Source organism: Malaya genurostris, chromosome 3, assembly GCF_030247185.1.
Source record: "Malaya genurostris strain Urasoe2022 chromosome 3, Malgen_1.1, whole genome shotgun sequence".
Taxonomy (NCBI): domain Eukaryota; kingdom Metazoa; phylum Arthropoda; class Insecta; order Diptera; family Culicidae; genus Malaya; species Malaya genurostris.
In genome coordinates this window covers 206,867,529-206,888,882 of record NC_080572.1, presented here as the reverse complement: position 1 = coordinate 206,888,882, position 21,354 = coordinate 206,867,529, and positions in this window count along the sequence as shown.

Below are 21,354 nucleotides of genomic sequence, written 5' to 3'. Positions count from 1 at the left end.
TATACCGCAGAAAGGTGAGACGCGACAAGGGTCATTTGAGCAGGCAGAAATCTTTTAGTAACTTAACTTTTCCTTTCCAGCAAAGGAGCCGAGCTTAAGCATCTCATCAATGCGAATCACTCGGGTCTCTGAGATACCGGAAAATACCGATAAAGGTCTTTTACTCTTTACATTCCGAACCGGCAAAAGAAGAATGCAGTAGCAGGTAGAAAGTAACAACTTTTGGTAGTTTTGCCGGAATAGTAAATAATAGAAGAACTTTATCGGAATTTTCCGGGAGATGTTTAAGGTCGACTCCTCTTGTAAAAAGTGAAAGTTAAGTTACTAAAAGATTTCTGCATGATAAAATGAACCTTGTCACATTTCACCTTCTATATCTTTACATGAAGAAAATTACTCAAAATCTTTTGTCGTAGGACTACGTTTTTATTTATTCAATAATATAATATAATTTTGAAATGAATATAGCATGAGAGTCTTCCAGATGGCGTTGGTAAATATCTATGTTGGCCGCATCATTCGGTCCGTGTGGGTCCGTGGGAAACACCCCCAGACTACGAAGACCCGGCGGCCTGGTCATCGACTGGAGCGGTCTTCCGTTGTCGGTGATGGTGATGTTACGGAAGAGAATGAAAGAGAAGTAAATATTGTGGAAAACGAGGTAAAAGGGGGTGTGGGAACAACATTTCTAAATACGACAGAGTTCTAATTAGTTGCCATCGAGATGGTGAAGAGACGGGGGAAAGGAGAATGAAAAAGTTAGTGGCAAAAAAAAAAGATCTTGTTAGTTCCAATAAAGATGGTGGACAGGGACGAAGATCGAGAGAATCGGGCGGATGACAACGTTTTTGTTTTCTATACCGGTGTGCGAATTCAAAATACTGAGATCCGTACAAACAGTGCTCAGGTTTTGAACATCTATATCTCAATCATTTTTAATTAATTTTTCATATCATTACATAAACGGCATTAAAAATATTTCTACACATCGATTGGAGTTGGTGAATCTGTATTTATGAAATCATATTTCAGATAATTGGTGATCGAAACTTCAGTTAGTAACGGAAATCTTTGTCTAATCTTTCTAACAAATATATACAAGTTCACGGTTTCCATTAAATTTCTGCTTTTCAATGAGTGTGTTCGCTTTTAAGAAAATCACTCATACAAACCAAGATTCTGTATCGAATAAACTAGAACTCTGTGTGGTTCAGAAAAGAAGTAAAAGTTGCTAACACATTGTGAAAACAGTCCAGGAACTAACCAGAAAAACATAATTTCGTGTGCAGGCATATTTTTTATTCATCAACATTATCATCTTCAAATGTGGTATGTTCGAGCCCCGACCTGGAAGGATTCTTAGTGTCAGTAGGATTCATAGTACTAGCCATGCAATGATTCTGTACACTAAGAATCGGCTGCGAAGTCTGTTGAAACAGAAAGGCCAAATTCCACAAAAGGAATGCAATGCCTAGACTTTGCTTATCATCTTCAAATGACATGCAATAGTTCTAGCACTTTATTAATTTTCAATACCATCCTTATAGAATGATTTGTCACTGGTCTAAACATCGGCTTCCTTTGCGGCGATGACTGTCTTATTCGAGCCAAATATTTTTCTTCGGCGTGTCTTTTTCTTTGCGGACAAGCAATCGCTGGGGGCTAGGTAATTGTGAACAAGGTGGATGAGGAAACAGATCGCAGCCCAATTCGTTTATTTTTTTCATTGTTTTCATTGACTTATGGTACGGTGCATTGTCTTGGTTAACGGTGAATCACTTTTGATGGTACTTTCCTGTTCAAGATAGTCGATGTTAAATATATCTCGAACATCTAAAAAAAACTTATGCCATGATTGTTCCAGCTACCTGTTACGGTTTCAGATGGCTTTCCCAGTCTGAATGCTGGTACGACTCCAGATAAAAATGTGGATGAACCATGTTTCGTCCACTGTTTCATACCAACGCATATCATTTTATTGCGGCAAGCTTTGTTAATTATGAGCGGCCGTGTTCGAGATCCGTTTGGTGACGATTTTTTATGCTCAGATTTTCGTACAAGATCGTAGAAAAACTTTCAGTTCATGCGCTAACGATTTCAGCATATCTAATCTCACAAACTTTGCTTTTGAATTCATACATCACGTTCATCAAAACTTGCTTAATTTTTTCCGGTTGACTGCTTCATTTAGCCACGTTCAAAATCAGAATACCACAAACCTTCATTTTTAATGGATTCTAGTGGGAAAAACACTTCTCAAGCTATAGCTGGGCTTGCGCGTTTTTTCCTTTTAAAAAGCAATGTTTTAGCAACACACGGAATTCGTCATTTCCATTTTTCATAAATGAATTAATAACGTCACTCATATGTCGATAGATTCAGTGTTCGTAGCTGTTGATGTTAAATGTTCTTTGAAGGTTGGTACTTTGAATTGAAAACATATATTGGCAGTGAGTTTGAAACCAGGTTAAACCTTAGATGCGAAATTTTGTTTTAAAACTTAGTAACGAAAACTCTTCAAATTTCTAATTTCGCGTTTCATGAAAAGTTTTATAGAATCAATATTTTATTATATTTTACTAAAGTGCAGAGTGATAAATATAGACATGAATATCATTTCCATTAGAATAGAGAAATAATTCAAAATAGTGGGTCGTTCTTCGCAGTATGAAAAATTACCGGCACACCCGAATCCGCGTTGTACGAGACCCCACTGTATCATCTGTTCCCAAATCTCAAGTCATCTTTGAGAAATTGATGTGAGTTTCATTTTGGAATTTTAAACCACTACTTCCGGAACCTAATACCGAAATCTATATAATCAAAATAAGTTTGTATGGCCATCAACTAATATGACTTACAAATTTAGAAGACGTTTTCCGTTCTCCACGAATCAAAAGAAGGGAGCTATCTCGGAACACTTCTCAAAATCTATCACAACTCTTGTGGATTTTTGTGCTCTAGAAATGGACATTTAGAAGGTCTTAGATATGTGTAACTAAAATGGCATCACAGTAAACGTTAAGAAATGTAATACAATAACCTTCTCTCGGTCACAGTCACAAATTTTAATTAAATACTAAATAATGATAGTTCCAGGGGCAAAGATTGAAGTTTCTGTTAAAAATACCGCTAGAAGGCGCGCAGTAACATTAACATTTTTTTTTCTGAAGGCCTCTCTCGAAACAAAATCCTTGGTACGGGCCTGGTACAACACGAGATATTAACGATTCAGATCTACACATTCTTCCGCAGGGCGAATTTTGAAAAGTTGTTACGTATTCTCGTAAAAATGTCGATCACTGTCATGCTCGTTTATCAGTAACTCCTTTCCAATTTTGACAGCATTTTTAAGATAAAGTGTAGACCTCAAAGAGAAAAGCAGAACGCGTCAAACCAAAAATATTGCAATGAAATTCTTCCAAATATTTTCCTAAATATTTGAAGGAAAATTAGAAAGTTTGGTTGGGCGTTAACTAGCATAATCTACAAATCGAAATAGCTTTGAGCAAAATGTAATTCCAGAACCAAAAGTTGGATCCAAATAGAATTTAATATCAACCTTTATGACCATCGATTCATTCTTCAATCATCATTCTTCGAGGCCGTCATAATAATATCACATTTGTTGATTTATTTCGATTATCATCACCGCAAATATTGTTAAAATTGATTCGTCAACTAACAAAATTTATGGCATTATGTCAACGACAATTCCGGATTGCTGCTTTTATCCTGTCCCATATCTGCTCACTCAATCACTGTGCTCGTCTAGGAATACAAATGGGACCTGCCAGCCGGTGTAACGACCGTCTTTTTTTTTCTCCTTCCCGCGATGACATTCGGTGCATGCACACGGCTTCGTGTCAGGTGCAGTGTGTGATTGCATCACCAGCAGCAGCAGCAGCAGCAGCGCTTGATGAGGAAATCCTGCCGCTCGTCGGTGCATAAATTATTGAAATTTATTTCACCAAAACGGACAGTTAGAACAGAATGGTCAGATATTTTTCATCGGAGTTCTGCATACAAATTGAAGTGGAAGGCCAGCAGTACTGTTTACAATTCTAATCCTTTTATGTGACTTCATTTTCAATCAACTGAGCTACAATGTTCCTGACAATCAATGAACTTGCTCGGCTGTACAACTTGGAAACTGGAAGTGACTTATTTATAAGTTCAGAAATTTCCATTCCAGTGCAGTGACACAATGTTACCGCATCTCGTCACCACCTATTTCAGCATGCAAGGCGTACTGGGGAATACACAATGAGAACAAATTACTGTAGTAAAATGCTAATTTATGTCTAGCCTTAAAGTTCTTAAGACCATTAACATCTTACTATTTTGCTTCGTTTTTTGGGCTGGCGGAACAAAAAGTTTCCTGCGCTAGAAAATATTTTTTCCGGGCTAATGTAAATTAATATAAATGAACATTAAAATGAATTGCCTGGTGATCATTTTCTCAACCCTGGCCTGAATGTAATTACAGTCACCCTTGCATCCAACTTTCGTTTTGTTGTAGTTACATTTCCATTTTTTGTTTCTTGCCTCGTTCTTTTGTATGAAGTGTGAACGGACTGATTGCAGCTGGTTGCTGGTTAGAGTACAAAGTAAGCAATATGTACTTCTTCTTTGAACACAAAGAAAACAGAGTAGAAATTCCGCTATTGTACCAGTAAATTTTTGTTGCCCTTTCTCGGTTCAAAACTTAGCAAAGTGGATGAAAATGATTAAAAAAAATAACATTGAGCTGTATTTTTTGCTCGTCCAATGAAATCTACCTTACATCTATTTCTTTGGTTAACATTACAAGCATATCTCTAATAACTAAAATTATTGTAATGATATATGATAAATGTTTTTCTCAACAAATTTTATACCTTTATTGTACTTATCTGTCTTCTTCAGCAAATTGAAAATCAAGCGGGCACATTTTTTTTCGTTGAGTTGTGTCGAGTTTGCATAGCTGCTATAGCGTGTTCAAACATTTTCTTTCAGCATTAGCTTGTTTTAATATTTTTTTCTGTTCGTTCAAGAAAAATAAGGAACGAAAAATTCACGTTATTGTACGTCTTGCAAGATACACACATAAAAGGAGCGATACAGTTTGTTCATATTTATATTGTTATTAAATTCATATATTCATATTTATTTATTTATTTATTTAATTTTTTTATTTATTTATTTATTTATTTATTTATTCATTTATTTATTTATTTATTTATTTACTTATTTATTTATTTATTTATTTATTTATTCATTTATTTATTTATTTATTTATTTATTTACTTATTTATTTATTTATTTATTTATTTATTTATTTATTTATTTATTTATTTATTTATTTATTTATTTATTTATTTATTTATTCATTTATTCGTATATTTATTTATTTATTTATTTATTTATTTATTTGTTTATTTATTTATTTATTTATTTATTTATTTATTTATTTATTTATTTATTTATTTATTTGGGAGCAGGGAAAAGCATGCTAGAGCTGAAATTTACAATCTCTCTCTCCAACAGGCATAAAACCTTCTCATTTTTTCATATCAAAAAATTACAAGAATCCAACAGATAAATTGCTTAATACTGAGGGCTTAATACTAAGTAAAATTATGCCTTCCGGCGGGGGTCAAGAGCGGCTAGTTTGTTAAACGGTGACGATGGTACGTGTCATTGAAGGCCGCATCCTGCTGTCCGTATGGGTCCGCGGGAAAATCCCCAAGTTAGAACACTCGGCGTGTGGCCCGCATGATGGACATCAAAGAGAATGGCCCTCGGAGAGCGGTGAATAATAGCAATGCAGGAAAAAAGGAGAGAAGTGAATGTTGTAGTAAATGGAATTACGAAGGGGTTCAAAAGAAGTTGAAAGCGGCAAAAGATCAAGTTAATCATTTCAATAGATGGTAAAAAGATGGAGAAGGGAGGAAACAAAAAATAATTAGTAACATCATAAAGATCTAGCTTGTTTCGAAGAAGATGGTGGACAACCGGGAGATTGAGAGAGTCGAGCGAATGTTAGAAACGAACCTAACGGTGAATATTATTCTTGGTTGCAGAATCAATGGAGAATGGAAGTAGGCTTACTAAAGGAAGTGCTCCTAAACTTGTGGATTAAGTACTAAATTAACCCTAAAGCTAAATCTAGAATTTAAGTATTTGAGTTTTTTATCAAAAAATTTTATTTTATTCAGGCCAATTTGCGTACAAGCTTTACGTGGCCGAATGAGCCATGTTTTTATTGGATAAAATTTTTTTTTATCGTTAAATCTCGTCATCACCCATTTCTAGGTGGTGAGGAGCTTCCACTTTTATCTTGCGATGATTGAGGGGCACTTTGTCCGTGGCTCGTCTCGTCCTCCATTGTCGCATCGGTAGTATCGTTGTTGGTTTCCGTTTTTTCTTCGTTTTCCTTGAAATTCGCATACTTGGGTTGGTTGTTAGTTGCTGTAGACGCGCCTTGTTGTGCATTAATTGCAGTTGCTGGTTGGTTTGATGGTACAACAGGAGTACTGCGCTTAGTAGTTTCCTCATGGCGGTAGTCCTTGTTATTATTTGAAGATGTCCTTTTCGCAGTTTCAATGCAAGGTTTACCGTAGTGTGCAGGTTGTTCACAAAACTGACATGTAACCAGTTGATTTTCATACGTAATCAGCGTTTTACACGGATATACCCCGGCTTGATCACAAATGATGTAAGATGGAATTGCTTTACGTAGTTGCATACGTAACGTCATTCCGGATACGCGGGAAAAAATTCCGCCATACTTCCCTTTCGATGGAAAGAACTTCACCGTACCCCGGGTAGAAGTGATTTGCAAACCAATACCAAATTCTGTCATTAAAATCAAACGTCTCAATGGTAGAAATTAACATTATTTAGTTTGAAATAAGAGTTAAAATATCAAAAATCATATCAAAGCTTGCATTAGAAAATAGCAACAAAATAAAAAATTCTGTCATTGTAATATCAAACCAAGAACAAAATATTTATGGAAGATGAATTTGTTAATTATTAGGCAATCTAGCATTTAGAGTAGAGTAATATCTTAAGTATTTCTCTTATCTGATTCTGATGCAATATTATTCAATGGTATTTTATTTGAAGATAAAACTACGGGGTCAATTTACTTAATGAAATTGAAATAGCTCATCAATAACGAAATAAGATATTATAACTAATTTTGATGTTGAACAGATATTATACAATGTCTTGATCCCTTGATGAAATATCACGAAAATATCTAGTATCGCTCTGACAACACAGAAACATCAAGCCAAGATATGATGGTAAAATTTGTTATTATTTTGACCTTTGTTTGTTATTTACACCTACCCGGGACTGCTACATACTTTCCCGAACAAACTGATCGCTGGTCTGCGGGGGAAGGTCATGCACGCGTACTTCTATGGCATTGTCCACCAAGTACACGGGGATTTTTTATTTAACATTATCATGATCAACACTGTGCAACCCGTTATTAACCGAAGCAAATGTAATTACATATCTTTCACGTTTGAACATAATTTACACACAGTTAGACGCCTTGTTGAATTGAATCTCACTTACATCATTAACTTTTAGATGCATTCGTTCCTTAAGCAAGATTTCAATTTCGGTTGCTGCTGGTCTAACTTGAAATCAATACAAATTGGATTTTGCCTTGTAGGCCAAGTTTCAGGCTTTGTTAAATCGTATTTGCCCATTTCGTTCACTGCACTGTATTGTCTTTGTTTCTATCGTCTCGACCGTACACAGAAAGAAAATATTAAACTTACACGACATGTAAACCGATAGTACTATGAAATAGACATAAGTTGAAACGAAAATCTGATTTAAAACCATGATTGATGTAAAATTACATTAAAATTAATTTAGTTTTTCATTTAACAAGACTGTATATTTACAAACAGCTTCGTTTTGTAATGTAAATTTCTATTCAATTGCCTGCTCCAAATATGTGCATGCAAATAAATGTAAAATCACAAAATATTTTTATCTGTGTAAGCAATTGTCGACTGTGTCCGATGTTGTATATAATGTCATTCTATATGGCGATTTGAAAACTTTGACACTCATCGCCCTATAACTGCGGAACCGGAAATCGGAATCGGATGAAATTTCACAGTAGCTTTAAAGATAATATGAGCTTTAATTTAAATCAAGATTTGTGAAAATTGGTTCATGCATCACAGAGAAATCGAAGTGAGTTTTATTTTTGGAGTTTTTCTTCACCACTTTCGGTGCTTCCGGAACAGGAAAAGGGGGAACCAGTAGTGCCGAAATAATTTTTTATGACCACAAACTAACAAACTCTGAGAATTAAAAAAAAATATCAGGCAGTTTAAGGGGATTTGTACCTGTTTTTGATCATTGTTTGTTAAAAAATACTCATGAAATTGGTAATTATCACGCTTTAGCTCCGGAACTGGAAGTGTAAATCCGGATAAAATGTTCTAGAAATTGTTAGAAAACTTTAAGACCTTTCATTTGAATCTTAATTTGTGAAAATCGGTTGAAGCGTTTTAGATATAAATGAGTGCACACTTTTTCTCTAATTTGCACATAATACCATGTAACTCCGGAACCGGTAGTTGGATCCTAATGAATTTCAACATTTCAACACACACACACACTGAGTCGAATGGTATATGACATTCGGCCCTCCGGGCCTCGGTTAAAAAGTCGGTTTTCACCTTTCTATATGAGAAAGGCAAAAATGTTTCGAGGATTGGATCAAGCGCTGACATAAGTGCGTTGCAGTCTATGCGGAGTATTTTGAAGGGGACAATATCGAATTTGTGGAATAATCTTGTATTTTTAGTATTCTGAATAAATTCCGGGTACTTTTTGATCAAGTAACCAATTCGACAAAGCGCAATTTTTTTACCGCTCGATTTTCTCAGAGATGGCGGGTCGTTTTTTAACAAGCTTTAACTTGCTTTGGTTACTATTAAATTGAGGTTCATATTCGAAGATCAAATGGCAATCAGTTCCGGTTTTGAAGGTATCAGGTATCAGAACTAAGTGGCTCAAGTGGCACGTTCTCCTAGTTGTTTGGAGATTTGTGCCTGACTTCCGGGTTTGAAGATGTAATAGTGTAAGTAACATAACCGACTAACAACACATTTTAATCGGCTGTATTTTCTCGGAGATAGCTGCGATAAACTTAGGTTTATTTTAAATCTAACAATGTCTTTCAAGTTTGCAAGGTTTATGACGAACATTTCCGGTTCGAGAGATATAATTTTGTATGTGACGTAACCGACAAATCCCAATGTTTTTCAAAGAAGCAAAATTTGGCAATGAAATGATCGATTTAGAAAGACTTAGATTCGTTAGAAAGCTACTATTAGGTAATTTGGTAAACTTACCATACTAATGGCCGATGATAGAGTCTTCGATGGAAAGAACTTCACCGTACCCCGGGTAGAAGTGATTTGCAAACCAATACCAAATTCTGTCATTAAAATCAAACGTCTCAATGGTAGAAATTAACATTATTTAGTTTGAAATAAGAGTTAAAATATCAAAAATCATATCAAAGCTTGCATTAGAAAATAGCAACAAAATAAAAAATTCTGTCATTGTAATATCAAACCAAGAACAAAATATTTATGGAAGATGAATTTGTTAATTATTAGGCAATCTAGCATTTAGAGTAGAGTAATATCTTAAGTATTTCTCTTATCTGATTCTGATGCAATATTATTCAATGGTATTTTATTTGAAGATAAAACTACGGGGTCAATTTACTTAATGAAATTGAAATAGCTCATCAATAACGAAATAAGATATTATAACTAATTTTGATGTTGAACAGATATTATACAATGTCTTGATCCCTTGATGAAATATCACGAAAATATCTAGTATCGCTCTGACAACACAGAAACATCAAGCCAAGATATGATGGTAAAATTTGTTATTATTTTGACCTTTGTTTGTTATTTACACCTACCCGGGACTGCTACATACTTTCCCGAACAAACTGATCGCTGGTCTGCGGGGGAAGGTCATGCACGCGTACTTCTATGGCATTGTCCACCAAGTACACGGGGATTTTTTATTTAACATTATCATGATCAACACTGTGCAACCCGTTATTAACCGAAGCAAATGTAATTACATATCTTTCACGTTTGAACATAATTTACACACAGTTAGACGCCTTGTTGAATTGAATCTCACTTACATCATTAACTTTTAGATGCATTCGTTCCTTAAGCAAGATTTCAATTTCGGTTGCTGCTGGTCTAACTTGAAATCAATACAAATTGGATTTTGCCTTGTAGGCCAAGTTTCAGGCTTTGTTAAATCGTATTTGCCCATTTCGTTCACTGCACTGTATTGTCTTTGTTTCTATCGTCTCGACCGTACACAGAAAGAAAATATTAAACTTACACGACATGTAAACCGATAGTACTATGAAATAGACATAAGTTGAAACGAAAATCTGATTTAAAACCATGATTGATGTAAAATTACATTAAAATTAATTTAGTTTTTCATTTAACAAGACTGTATATTTACAAACAGCTTCGTTTTGTAATGTAAATTTCTATTCAATTGCCTGCTCCAAATATGTGCATGCAAATAAATGTAAAATCACAAAATATTTTTATCTGTGTAAGCAATTGTCGACTGTGTCCGATGTTGTATATAATGTCATTCTATATGGCGATTTGAAAACTTTGACACTCATCGCCCTATAACTGCGGAACCGGAAATCGGAATCGGATGAAATTTCACAGTAGCTTTAAAGATAATATGAGCTTTAATTTAAATCAAGATTTGTGAAAATTGGTTCATGCATCACAGAGAAATCGAAGTGAGTTTTATTTTTGGAGTTTTTCTTCACCACTTTCGGTGCTTCCGGAACAGGAAAAGGGGGAACCAGTAGTGCCGAAATAATTTTTTATGACCACAAACTAACAAACTCTGAGAATTAAAAAAAAATATCAGGCAGTTTAAGGGGATTTGTACCTGTTTTTGATCATTGTTTGTTAAAAAATACTCATGAAATTGGTAATTATCACGCTTTAGCTCCGGAACTGGAAGTGTAAATCCGGATAAAATGTTCTAGAAATTGTTAGAAAACTTTAAGACCTTTCATTTGAATCTTAATTTGTGAAAATCGGTTGAAGCGTTTTAGATATAAATGAGTGCACACTTTTTCTCTAATTTGCACATAATACCATGTAACTCCGGAACCGGTAGTTGGATCCTAATGAATTTCAACATTTCAACACACACACACACTGAGTCGAATGGTATATGACATTCGGCCCTCCGGGCCTCGGTTAAAAAGTCGGTTTTCACCTTTCTATATGAGAAAGGCAAAAATGTTTCGAGGATTGGATCAAGCGCTGACATAAGTGCGTTGCAGTCTATGCGGAGTATTTTGAAGGGGACAATATCGAATTTGTGGAATAATCTTGTATTTTTAGTATTCTGAATAAATTCCGGGTACTTTTTGATCAAGTAACCAATTCGACAAAGCGCAATTTTTTTACCGCTCGATTTTCTCAGAGATGGCGGGTCGTTTTTTAACAAGCTTTAACTTGCTTTGGTTACTATTAAATTGAGGTTCATATTCGAAGATCAAATGGCAATCAGTTCCGGTTTTGAAGGTATCAGGTATCAGAACTAAGTGGCTCAAGTGGCACGTTCTCCTAGTTGTTTGGAGATTTGTGCCTGACTTCCGGGTTTGAAGATGTAATAGTGTAAGTAACATAACCGACTAACAACACATTTTAATCGGCTGTATTTTCTCGGAGATAGCTGCGATAAACTTAGGTTTATTTTAAATCTAACAATGTCTTTCAAGTTTGCAAGGTTTATGACGAACATTTCCGGTTCGAGAGATATAATTTTGTATGTGACGTAACCGACAAATCCCAATGTTTTTCAAAGAAGCAAAATTTGGCAATGAAATGATCGATTTAGAAAGACTTAGATTCGTTAGAAAGCTACTATTAGGTAATTTGGTAAACTTACCATACTAATGGCCGATGATAGAGTCTTAGAAATGTTTTGATGGGACTATTTTAATGGTAAGATAAAGGCATTATCACACAAATAGGTGAATTGAAAAGAATTTGAATTATGATTATTACATACGTTGTACCTACAACGTAAAATTACGGTTGGAATTTTTGTAACACTGTAACTTCGAAAGAGCCGTGGTTTTCAAGAATTACCCATCATTTACATCAAACTTCACGTATGTTTGAGCATCATAACATGTAACTAAAAATAAACTGAAAATAATCACTTAATGAGCTTTGAAAAACAGATTGCAGGTCGATGAGATCGTCAAACTGGCAGCATCGTAGAAAATAATACATGGATCAATAAGTCCCGAGACTAAAGTAGAGATGGCGCTCGTAGTAAACCAGGAACCACGTCTTTCTAGAGTACTAACCTTTGCTTGAAACGGGTCAAAAGTCTATCCGACCAGAAACAGCTGAGTTATCGAGGTTGGAGTAAAGTCGTTTTGTAGTTTGTTAAAAAAATGGAAAAAACGAGTTTCGTGTTTTGATAAAACATTGTTTTTTAATGGGTAAAAACACCGTGCAAGCGAAACAATGGATTGAAAAATGTTATCCATTCCATCTTGTCCATCAAAAGCAACGATTTGTCGGTGGTTCGCCGAGTTTAAACGTGGTCGTACCGACACAAATGACGCGAAACGCTCGGGTAGACCTGTGGAAGCCGTTACACCGGAAAATGTGAATGAAGTGACAAAAATTATAATGATAGATCGTAAAGTGAAGCTCCGTGAGATTGCTGAGATGACACAGATATCATATGGAAGTGTATTTACTATCCTTCATGAAAAATTGATCATGAAAAAGGTTTTTTTCCAAGTGGGTGCCGCGATTGCTTTCGATGGAACAAAAACAGCAACGATTCGATGATTCAGAAAGCAGTTTATCGCTATTGACTCGAAACAAAAAAGATTTCTTGCATCGTTATGTGACCATGGACGAAAAACATGGATACATCACTACGCTCCAGAGTCGAAGCGGCAGTCAGCTGGCAAAGTCATGGCGTCAGTTTTTTGGGATACGCATGGCGTGATTTTCATTGACTACCTCGAAAAAGGTAAATCGATCAACAGTGATTATTATATTGATTTACTGGTGCGTTTGAAGGAGGAAATCGCAAAAAAAACGACCGCACATGCAAATCCTTTTTCATCAAGACAATACACCCTGCCACAAGTCGATGAAAACAATGGCGAAATTGGACGAATTGGGATTTGATCTGCTTCCCCACCCCCATACTCGCCAGATTTAGCCCCCAGTGACTACTGGCTCTTTGCTGATCTTAAAAAAATGCTCCAGGGAAAAAGATTTGGCTCAAATGAGGAGGTCATCGCTGAAACTGAAGCTTATTTTGAAGCGAAAGATAATTTTTTTTATAAACATGGTATTGAAAAATTGGAAAAACGTTGGAACCATTGTACCACCCTAAAAGGTGATTCTGTTGATGAATTTTTATTGCAAAAAAAATGTTGTTTCCATTGTTAGTCTCGGGACTTATTGATCCATGTAAGTTGATTAAAATTGAACTTTAAAAACCACAGCATCCATACATCATTAAAGTAAGAAGAAAAAGATCTTGTTAATCTATAAACAAACATGTTGATATTTGGCATGTGCATCAGTTACTAACTCTACTGCATACCATACCATCCAATGGTTCGAATTCATCGCATAACTTTCAATAAAATCAAACCTCACCGGAAAGATTTCTGCGGCTTGCAAAAAACAGCTAACTGCTTTCCCGGAACTTTTGAAATTAAATTCACTCTCGGCCCGGGCTGATGAATAATTCACATGTAAACCGCACACTTTACGCCACTTCCTTCGGCTCGCATTACGATAGCTGCAAGATTCGAGCACAGGCCTCGCCCCATCTCGGTCGTACACAGCGAGCATGCATGCCATGTTACACATTACAATATATGGAATATACGTATACATATTGCTCTGGAAGGGATGTTACAAAAGCACATCAGTGGCCCAAGCTTATCACACTGCGGCGGCCAGTTCCGGAGGATCTATTGTGTCGTTGTGCGGATGCCGTTCTGCAGCAGTACGACGGGGCAAAAACGCTGCTATGTTGTAAGACAGCGGCCATTCAGGATGTGAGATAGAGACTAACTTTCTTGGGCATATTGTTGGTTTTCCGCCTTAGAAGCAGGAATAACCAACGCGCTGACTTATGCGAACAGCTGCAGCTTCTCAGATACCTTCCGAGTGTAACAGCACACTTATTTCGAATCCGAACTGAACCGTCACTCGCACCGAAAACTGTTGGCATTGTTTTGATAATCTAAAACAGCTTCATTGATTACAAACAGACCGAATCAACCAGCACAAGTTGCCAGCATTACTCCGTCATCAAGCGTTATTGCTTCCAGCGGAAGGCCCTTCAATTTTTCAGATATGGTGAAGTATTTTCATTGCCGTTCCAAGATACCATATTCAATATTTGCAAACCAACGTCGTTAGTTGCTACGTCGATTGGTAGTTTGAGCATCGTTACATTTCTTCCTACATTTTGATTTCAACATAAAATGTTTTATCAATAGACGAAAAAGGGAAAACCATGATTTAAACAACTGTTGAACAAGTGAAAACATTACAAATGCTTGAAAAACACAGATTTTTAAAAATCTTCTTTTTCGTGATGTAAACAAATTCTATTTCGCCAAACTTTGCCCCAAGACGAGTAAAGTTGCACAATTTGAAGCAGTATCGGAAACTTTCTTTTCAAAAGGTCGTAACTAAGTGCTCACAAGTTCCTATCTCATGCCTCCCTGTGTGTCTATTTTTTTTATTTAAAAGATATTTTATTCAGGCCTATTTGCGTACAAGCTTTACGTGGCCGATTTAGCTGAGTTTTTAGAAATAAAAATTTTGTATTGGATCTCTTTGTCACCCTTTTTCTAGGGGGAGAGGAGCTTCCATTTTCCTCCTGCGAGGATTGAGGGGCTGTTTGTTCGCGGTTCGTCTCGTCATTCATGGCCGCATCGGTGGTATTGTTGTTGATTTCGTTGCTAGTTGCTGTAGATGCGTCTTGTGGTACATTGATTGCAGTTGTAGGTTGGTTGGATGGTAAGTTGTTAACTGCAGCTGGTGTACTTTGTTTTTCAGGGGATACGTTTAATGGTTTCGTTGAAGGAGATGCTTCACTGTTGTTGGTGACTGTCACAGGTGTACTGGGGTTGCATGGGGTTGGTGTGAAGGAAGCACCGTTGTCCTTTGGTGTGGTTGTCTCCTTGTCCAGTTTATCACATGGCTTACAGTAGTGAACAGCTTTTTGGCAATATTGACATGTGGCCATCTGATTGTCATAGGTAACAAGTGATTTGCACGGTATTCTTGTATCCTGGCCGAATGTCACTTAAGAAGGTATAGGCCTCCTCAAGCGCATGCGTAACAAACGTACGCCATTTAGAATACCGGGGAAAAAATTCTTCCACTTTTCGTTTTCGATAGAGAGAATCTCTCCGTATTGGGACATAGTTTTGCGAATATAAGAATCGGTGACGCTTGAGGGAATATCATGCACACGCACTTCTATAGCACTATCTGCCATATATACTGGAATGTTGTACTTAATGTTTTCGTGCTCCACATAGTGCACATTGTTATTCAAGTTCTCGTATCGATGGTCGAATTTTGCACTGTCTGAAGTCAACAACAATTGTATTCTTTCGTGTCGGCGGTAGCTTTTGTTCGTTTGGTTCACTCATTTCGAGGTCTTTCTATTGTTCACTACACAATACTGTAATACTGTTTCTTCTGTCCTGAACGTAAGCGGTTTTGTTTTATCGACTGACTTAGATGAGATGAGAAAGCGAACTGCCCCCTGTGTGTCTATGATGACATTTGGTCAAAAGGACGACTTCGGCGCCTTCAGCGTTAGTAGCAGAATTCCCGGTCAGATGCACATAAAAAAATCATAACACAACTATATCAACAGTTGATATGTACAACGGTTTGTGTTATTTTGAGATATTTAACAAATGAAAACATTTGAAAGGTAAAACTTATGATAACAATATAATAAAAAAATCAGTTATGATGTTTATTTTCATTTGCAAAACTCATGATAACGTTCATTAATTTACAAAAAAATGAGTTCTTCCGTTGCTTTATATCGAAATATAATGATCAGAGTTTCAAAACACTAAATGAAGAAACCAGATCACTGAATAAATTATTCATTCAATAAAAAAACCATTCAACAATTTTGGATGAAACGATGCTAAAAATTGGCTGTGATATAGTTTTTCTGTGTTAAATTTGCTATCTAATTTATTACAACTGTTGTTATAAATTTCTGCTTTCAAGCTTCTGTAGTTATATAAAATGCAATAATAATTGTGATACATACGCTTCAAAATCTGTTACGATTTTGTTCCCTCTAGACTCTTTTTTGTTATGATTTTTATTATTGCAACAGCTTACCAGCCAAATATATTTTAAAATTTGTTACAAAATATTTAATTTATCCAGTCTTTTTCCAACCTGATTCTTAAAAACCGAAAAATTCTGAAAAATTCCTAAATTTTTTGACGTATAAAGCAAAATACGCTGTCTATACGCAAACTTTTCAGATGTGTACAATATAATAGTATGTCCCAAGAGTGTAATTAGCTGGTTCCAAACACTGAATATTTGGATACGATTGGTAAGTAATAGGACAATGGATGCAAACTGGAGTACTGGTAAGCTCAGCAAAAAGGAAACCATTTACACAAAACTGAATAACATAAACTAAATACGCGTCGATTGCTTGCCATTTGCAAGGGATCGAAAGTCTTTCTGTAATGTTTGAATCCATCTGATGCAAACATTTCATTGAGGCGGGGCTGGTCGATGGTACGCTGACCTCGGAGCACTGTTTTCTCTGTATACAAAATGGATCATCGATTTTCGATTACGGTAACACCTCCCTGTGTCCTGGACTAAAATTATTTGCATTTATATCCAAAACACATGAAAACATCTTTTTTCTGTAAACCGCTGCCATACAGAGGGCTCGGGAGAGGTCAAACATACACAGTATCAGAAACTTCCTTTTCACGTCCTGTTTTGCTTCTAATTATTAATTTTCACCTTCATAAATAAATTCATGGAATAAGTTTTTCATCTACGAGATTAGTTAAAAAAGCATCGCAAAGTGTAGCCAGGTTTGCATATAAAAACTACCCCCAAACAGAAAAAAATTGATATACGCTGTTCGAAACGGCTTGTATTGGAGATGATTTTTCCAAAATTTTAACCCTTTTCTGATTTTCATTTTATTTAATTTGCTCAAAAACCTCTTTAGCAAAAAAATTTATAAAAATCAGAAATATTTGGTTCTTCTGATTTTCATTTTATTTAAATTTTTCAAAAACCTCTTTAGCAAAAAAAAATTATAAAAATCAGAATTATTTTAGGAATTATGGAAAACCATGTGAAAAAAAAGTTCAAAACACAACAATTTTGAACGCACTTACAATTTTGGTACCACTCTAAATTTTTCATCAAAAATAAATCATTAATGAGTACGTTACGATTTTTTAAAAATGTGGACAGGTATAACATCAGACTTTAAAAAAAATATTCGGAAAACCATGCGTCTTCATCAAATTGTCATCATCCGATGGCGACGCATGGTATTTAGTTCTAAAAGCATATATCACATGCCCTTACAACTAAATACCATGCGTTTCCATCTACAGCTTGAGTTCAGGGCTTAAGAAAGAATTTTCATAAGGAAGGAACAGTGAGAGAAACGCGAATCAGAACTAATGAATTGACAAATATTTAGGTTTTAATATACGGTTTAAAGTTTTTATTTATGAACTGATAAGTCATTTTACATTTATTTTACATTTATTGTATTCAAATCAAATAATAACTATATTTAGTAAAAATTCTAAAGGGCAATTAAATTATAGATTTTTTGCTGAAAAAAGTATTCCTAGATACCAAGCACAAAATCGAGGAAAATTCGAAATCAAGCGATATCTAAAAAATTATCAGTGAAGGCGCTCACCACACGATTATGATGAGGCTCATCTGAACCCTACGTTGTGTTTAAATTGTACGGAAATATGAAGTCTGGGACGGCTTCCAACTTAAGCCTGGGACGGCTTTCGCACGGATGGGGACACCGCGGAACACTTCGGATGTGATGTAATAAACTGGTACGCGTTTATTCTTGTTTAACTGACTAATATATTATAATGACTATGACAAACAATTACTATGACTACGACAATCACGACGAATATAAAAACTTGATATGCTATCGAAGTACCGTAGTACTGTAGTACCGTAATACCACAGTACCGTGATACCGTAATAGGTATCGTAATACCGTAAAGAACAGTATCGTGCCTGATCTGATCTGCACTGCCCTTATATAGTTTGCGTACATTATTATATGAACAAAGTTTGTCTTTACCGGAAAGCATATTACGTGGAATATGCCGGAAAGCCTATAACGCAGACGAATGTAATCGCAAACTCTCTCAACTACTAATAAAACTGATCGAATAATAAAGTTGATCGATTTCTACTTCATGTACAGTGAAGCTCACTTAACTTGTCTTCTGACATGCAATTGTGCATCAACAATCAGTTTTAAGATAAAATGTTCGTCGACGTTCTGTATCACATGGTATGAATAGCCAAGTTGCCTGAAATTGTTCAAAAAGGAAGCTAAAGTCAAACGGCTTAAGCTCATACAGACGGATTAATCAAACTGGGTTCGGACTGACAGTAAATTCATCGAAACAAATTGTATGAGAGGTACATTCCCACTCGAATAATGGTGCGTGGCGGCGATATCGTGGTGGTTCATGAATTCGGTAGGGCTTGTCATAAGAATAACAGACGGCAATATATAAAGTTTAAAAGAACATGTTGTTTGTATAGAAAATCGACGATGCGAATTAATACGTCCTTTTTGGGTCTTCGGGACTTGCTGCAGGCGTTTCGACTTGATTTCTATCTAGTTTATAGTATTTCTTAGGACTGGCAAACCTTGAAACCTCCAGACGAGATGTTGAAGTTAGAAACGAATTACAACCGTCCGCTGGCACAAATGTTCACTAATGCATTCCTTACATCATTGCTTGGTAAATCGACCCAGGCGTGCGGGCGTGTGTAAATAACATAAGGAATAATTCTTTTATCATTATCAATTACGTATGGCTCAAGCCTTGAGCTCAAGTTGTAGATGGAAACGCATGGTATTTAGTTCTAAGGGCATGTGATATATGATTCTATAACTAAATACCATGCGTCTCCATCGGATGATGAAAATTTGATGGAGACGCATGATTTTCCGAATTATTTATTTTTTAAAGTCTGATATTATACCCGTCCACATTTTTTTAAAAATCTGAAAAAATACAGCGTAATGTACTCATATATGATTTATTTTTGATGTAAAATCTAGAGTGGTACCAAAATCGCTGTCGTTGAATTATTGATTGAAAATAAATTATAAATTCACCTCCATGACCAGAATTTACTCTTGATTACGTGTCTATCGGAGTAAGCAAGCACCTCACCCCACATGTCCACTTGTAAGCATTCGTGAATTTTATTTAACTACCTACTGACGAATGATTGTAAGATAAATCCAGGACAATTATAGAACAATGTAGAAGTATGTTTTCAAATGTTAATTAAAACCAATTGGGACAGCAGGCAATCGATAAACTTAATTAATGAATTGAAGAAAAAACATGTTTGTTGCTCTAATTTGGCACAAATCAAAACTATTAGATTTATTTGATTTTTGCGTAGAGAAAATGCGGGCAATAACTAAAACCTATAGCGAATCAAGCAAAAAATAAGAAATTCTTTGAAATAAGAAAGTCAAAGATTCATATGCGCTAATTTGTTCGGTTGGCCATCAAAGTTTGCACTGCCATCCGGAAACGCTCGGAAGCAGACCAATCAATGAAACACACGATGCCAAACGCACGGCTGCCTGAAACTGTCCAGATAAAACTTCCAATGCAGCAGTACGAGCAGGAAGAAATTGAAAAAAAGTTTTGTTGGATGTGGGGGTTGGGGCAACCGTTCGGATCTTTCGACAACCGGAACCGGAGAGGCGGAAAATAGTTTGCACCTAGTTTGGAATAGAACGTTTCCGGGCAAAACGATAGCTCTATAGTTAGACAATATAAAACTGTTAAGCATCAAAATAGTGTTGGCAGATAAGTTAGCAAAAATATGTTGATAATAATGCTAAAAGTTTTCTTCGAATAAACTTTTTAATGTACCCAGTTGTAAACAGTTTGACAATAGTGTGTAGGAGGAGAACGGCATGAAACAATGAACAAAGTCTCCGCCTCTGGTTTCGGAGTTTGTTTGGGCAGTTATATTTTTTATGTGTTGAGATGCATATAAATTCTCGAATTCCATTTGGCTTAGGTACATTGCTAACCCAATGCATGAAATGAAGAAGCGAACTACGTGCTATCAGAACCAATATGAAATTCTATCGCTTGATGACCTCTCAGATACAAATTACCACAGCTAGTAATCAAATCTAATCAGATTCCATCAATTAATAGTGGCAGTCTGTGCAATTACCCGTAGTGAGTCTCGTGACATTTATTGTCAATAAATGCTAGTTTTGCCGAAAACGTGTTGCACAATGCTTCAGAGCGTCTATGTGTATCGCCGCGTAGATAGGAAATCGCTTCAACACGATCCCACGTATTTCGCAGTTATCTGTCGAGTTCGTAGATTCAATTATTCAAATTACGTGGACTCACGTTTATGAAATACGATTCCAACTGTACACGGAACGGGTCCCCTTGCGTCACAATGCGAATTTGTAGTTCTGCTCCACCCCACCAGACTTTTTTTTCTATATCGAATTATTGCTGCCGTAACTTTGGTTTCGTTGAAACTAATTGAATGGAATGGGAAAACAATCGATTTCATCAAATCCAAATAACGAAATCAATTCGACAACTTGTTTCGGCCATTATTCTCATACAAAGAATTGCCAAGAATTCTAGAATTTGTTTTTGATCATTGTTTGTCATGGCTATTCTCTACCTAATCGATTGATACTTCCAGTGTTTGTTCGTTTAAATTAAAAGGATTTCAAACACCAGCCAGCATGTACTTAGTCTTGGTAAAGTTTATCGTCAACCCTATTCTCGTAACTTCTTTCTTGAAGGGCACAAAAGCCTCTTCCACAGCTCTACGATCCACGCCAATAATATCAATGTCGTCCGCAAAACCAAAAGGCGCGTGAGACTTATTGATGATGGTTCCGTTTCTCTGCACGCCAGATCTTCGT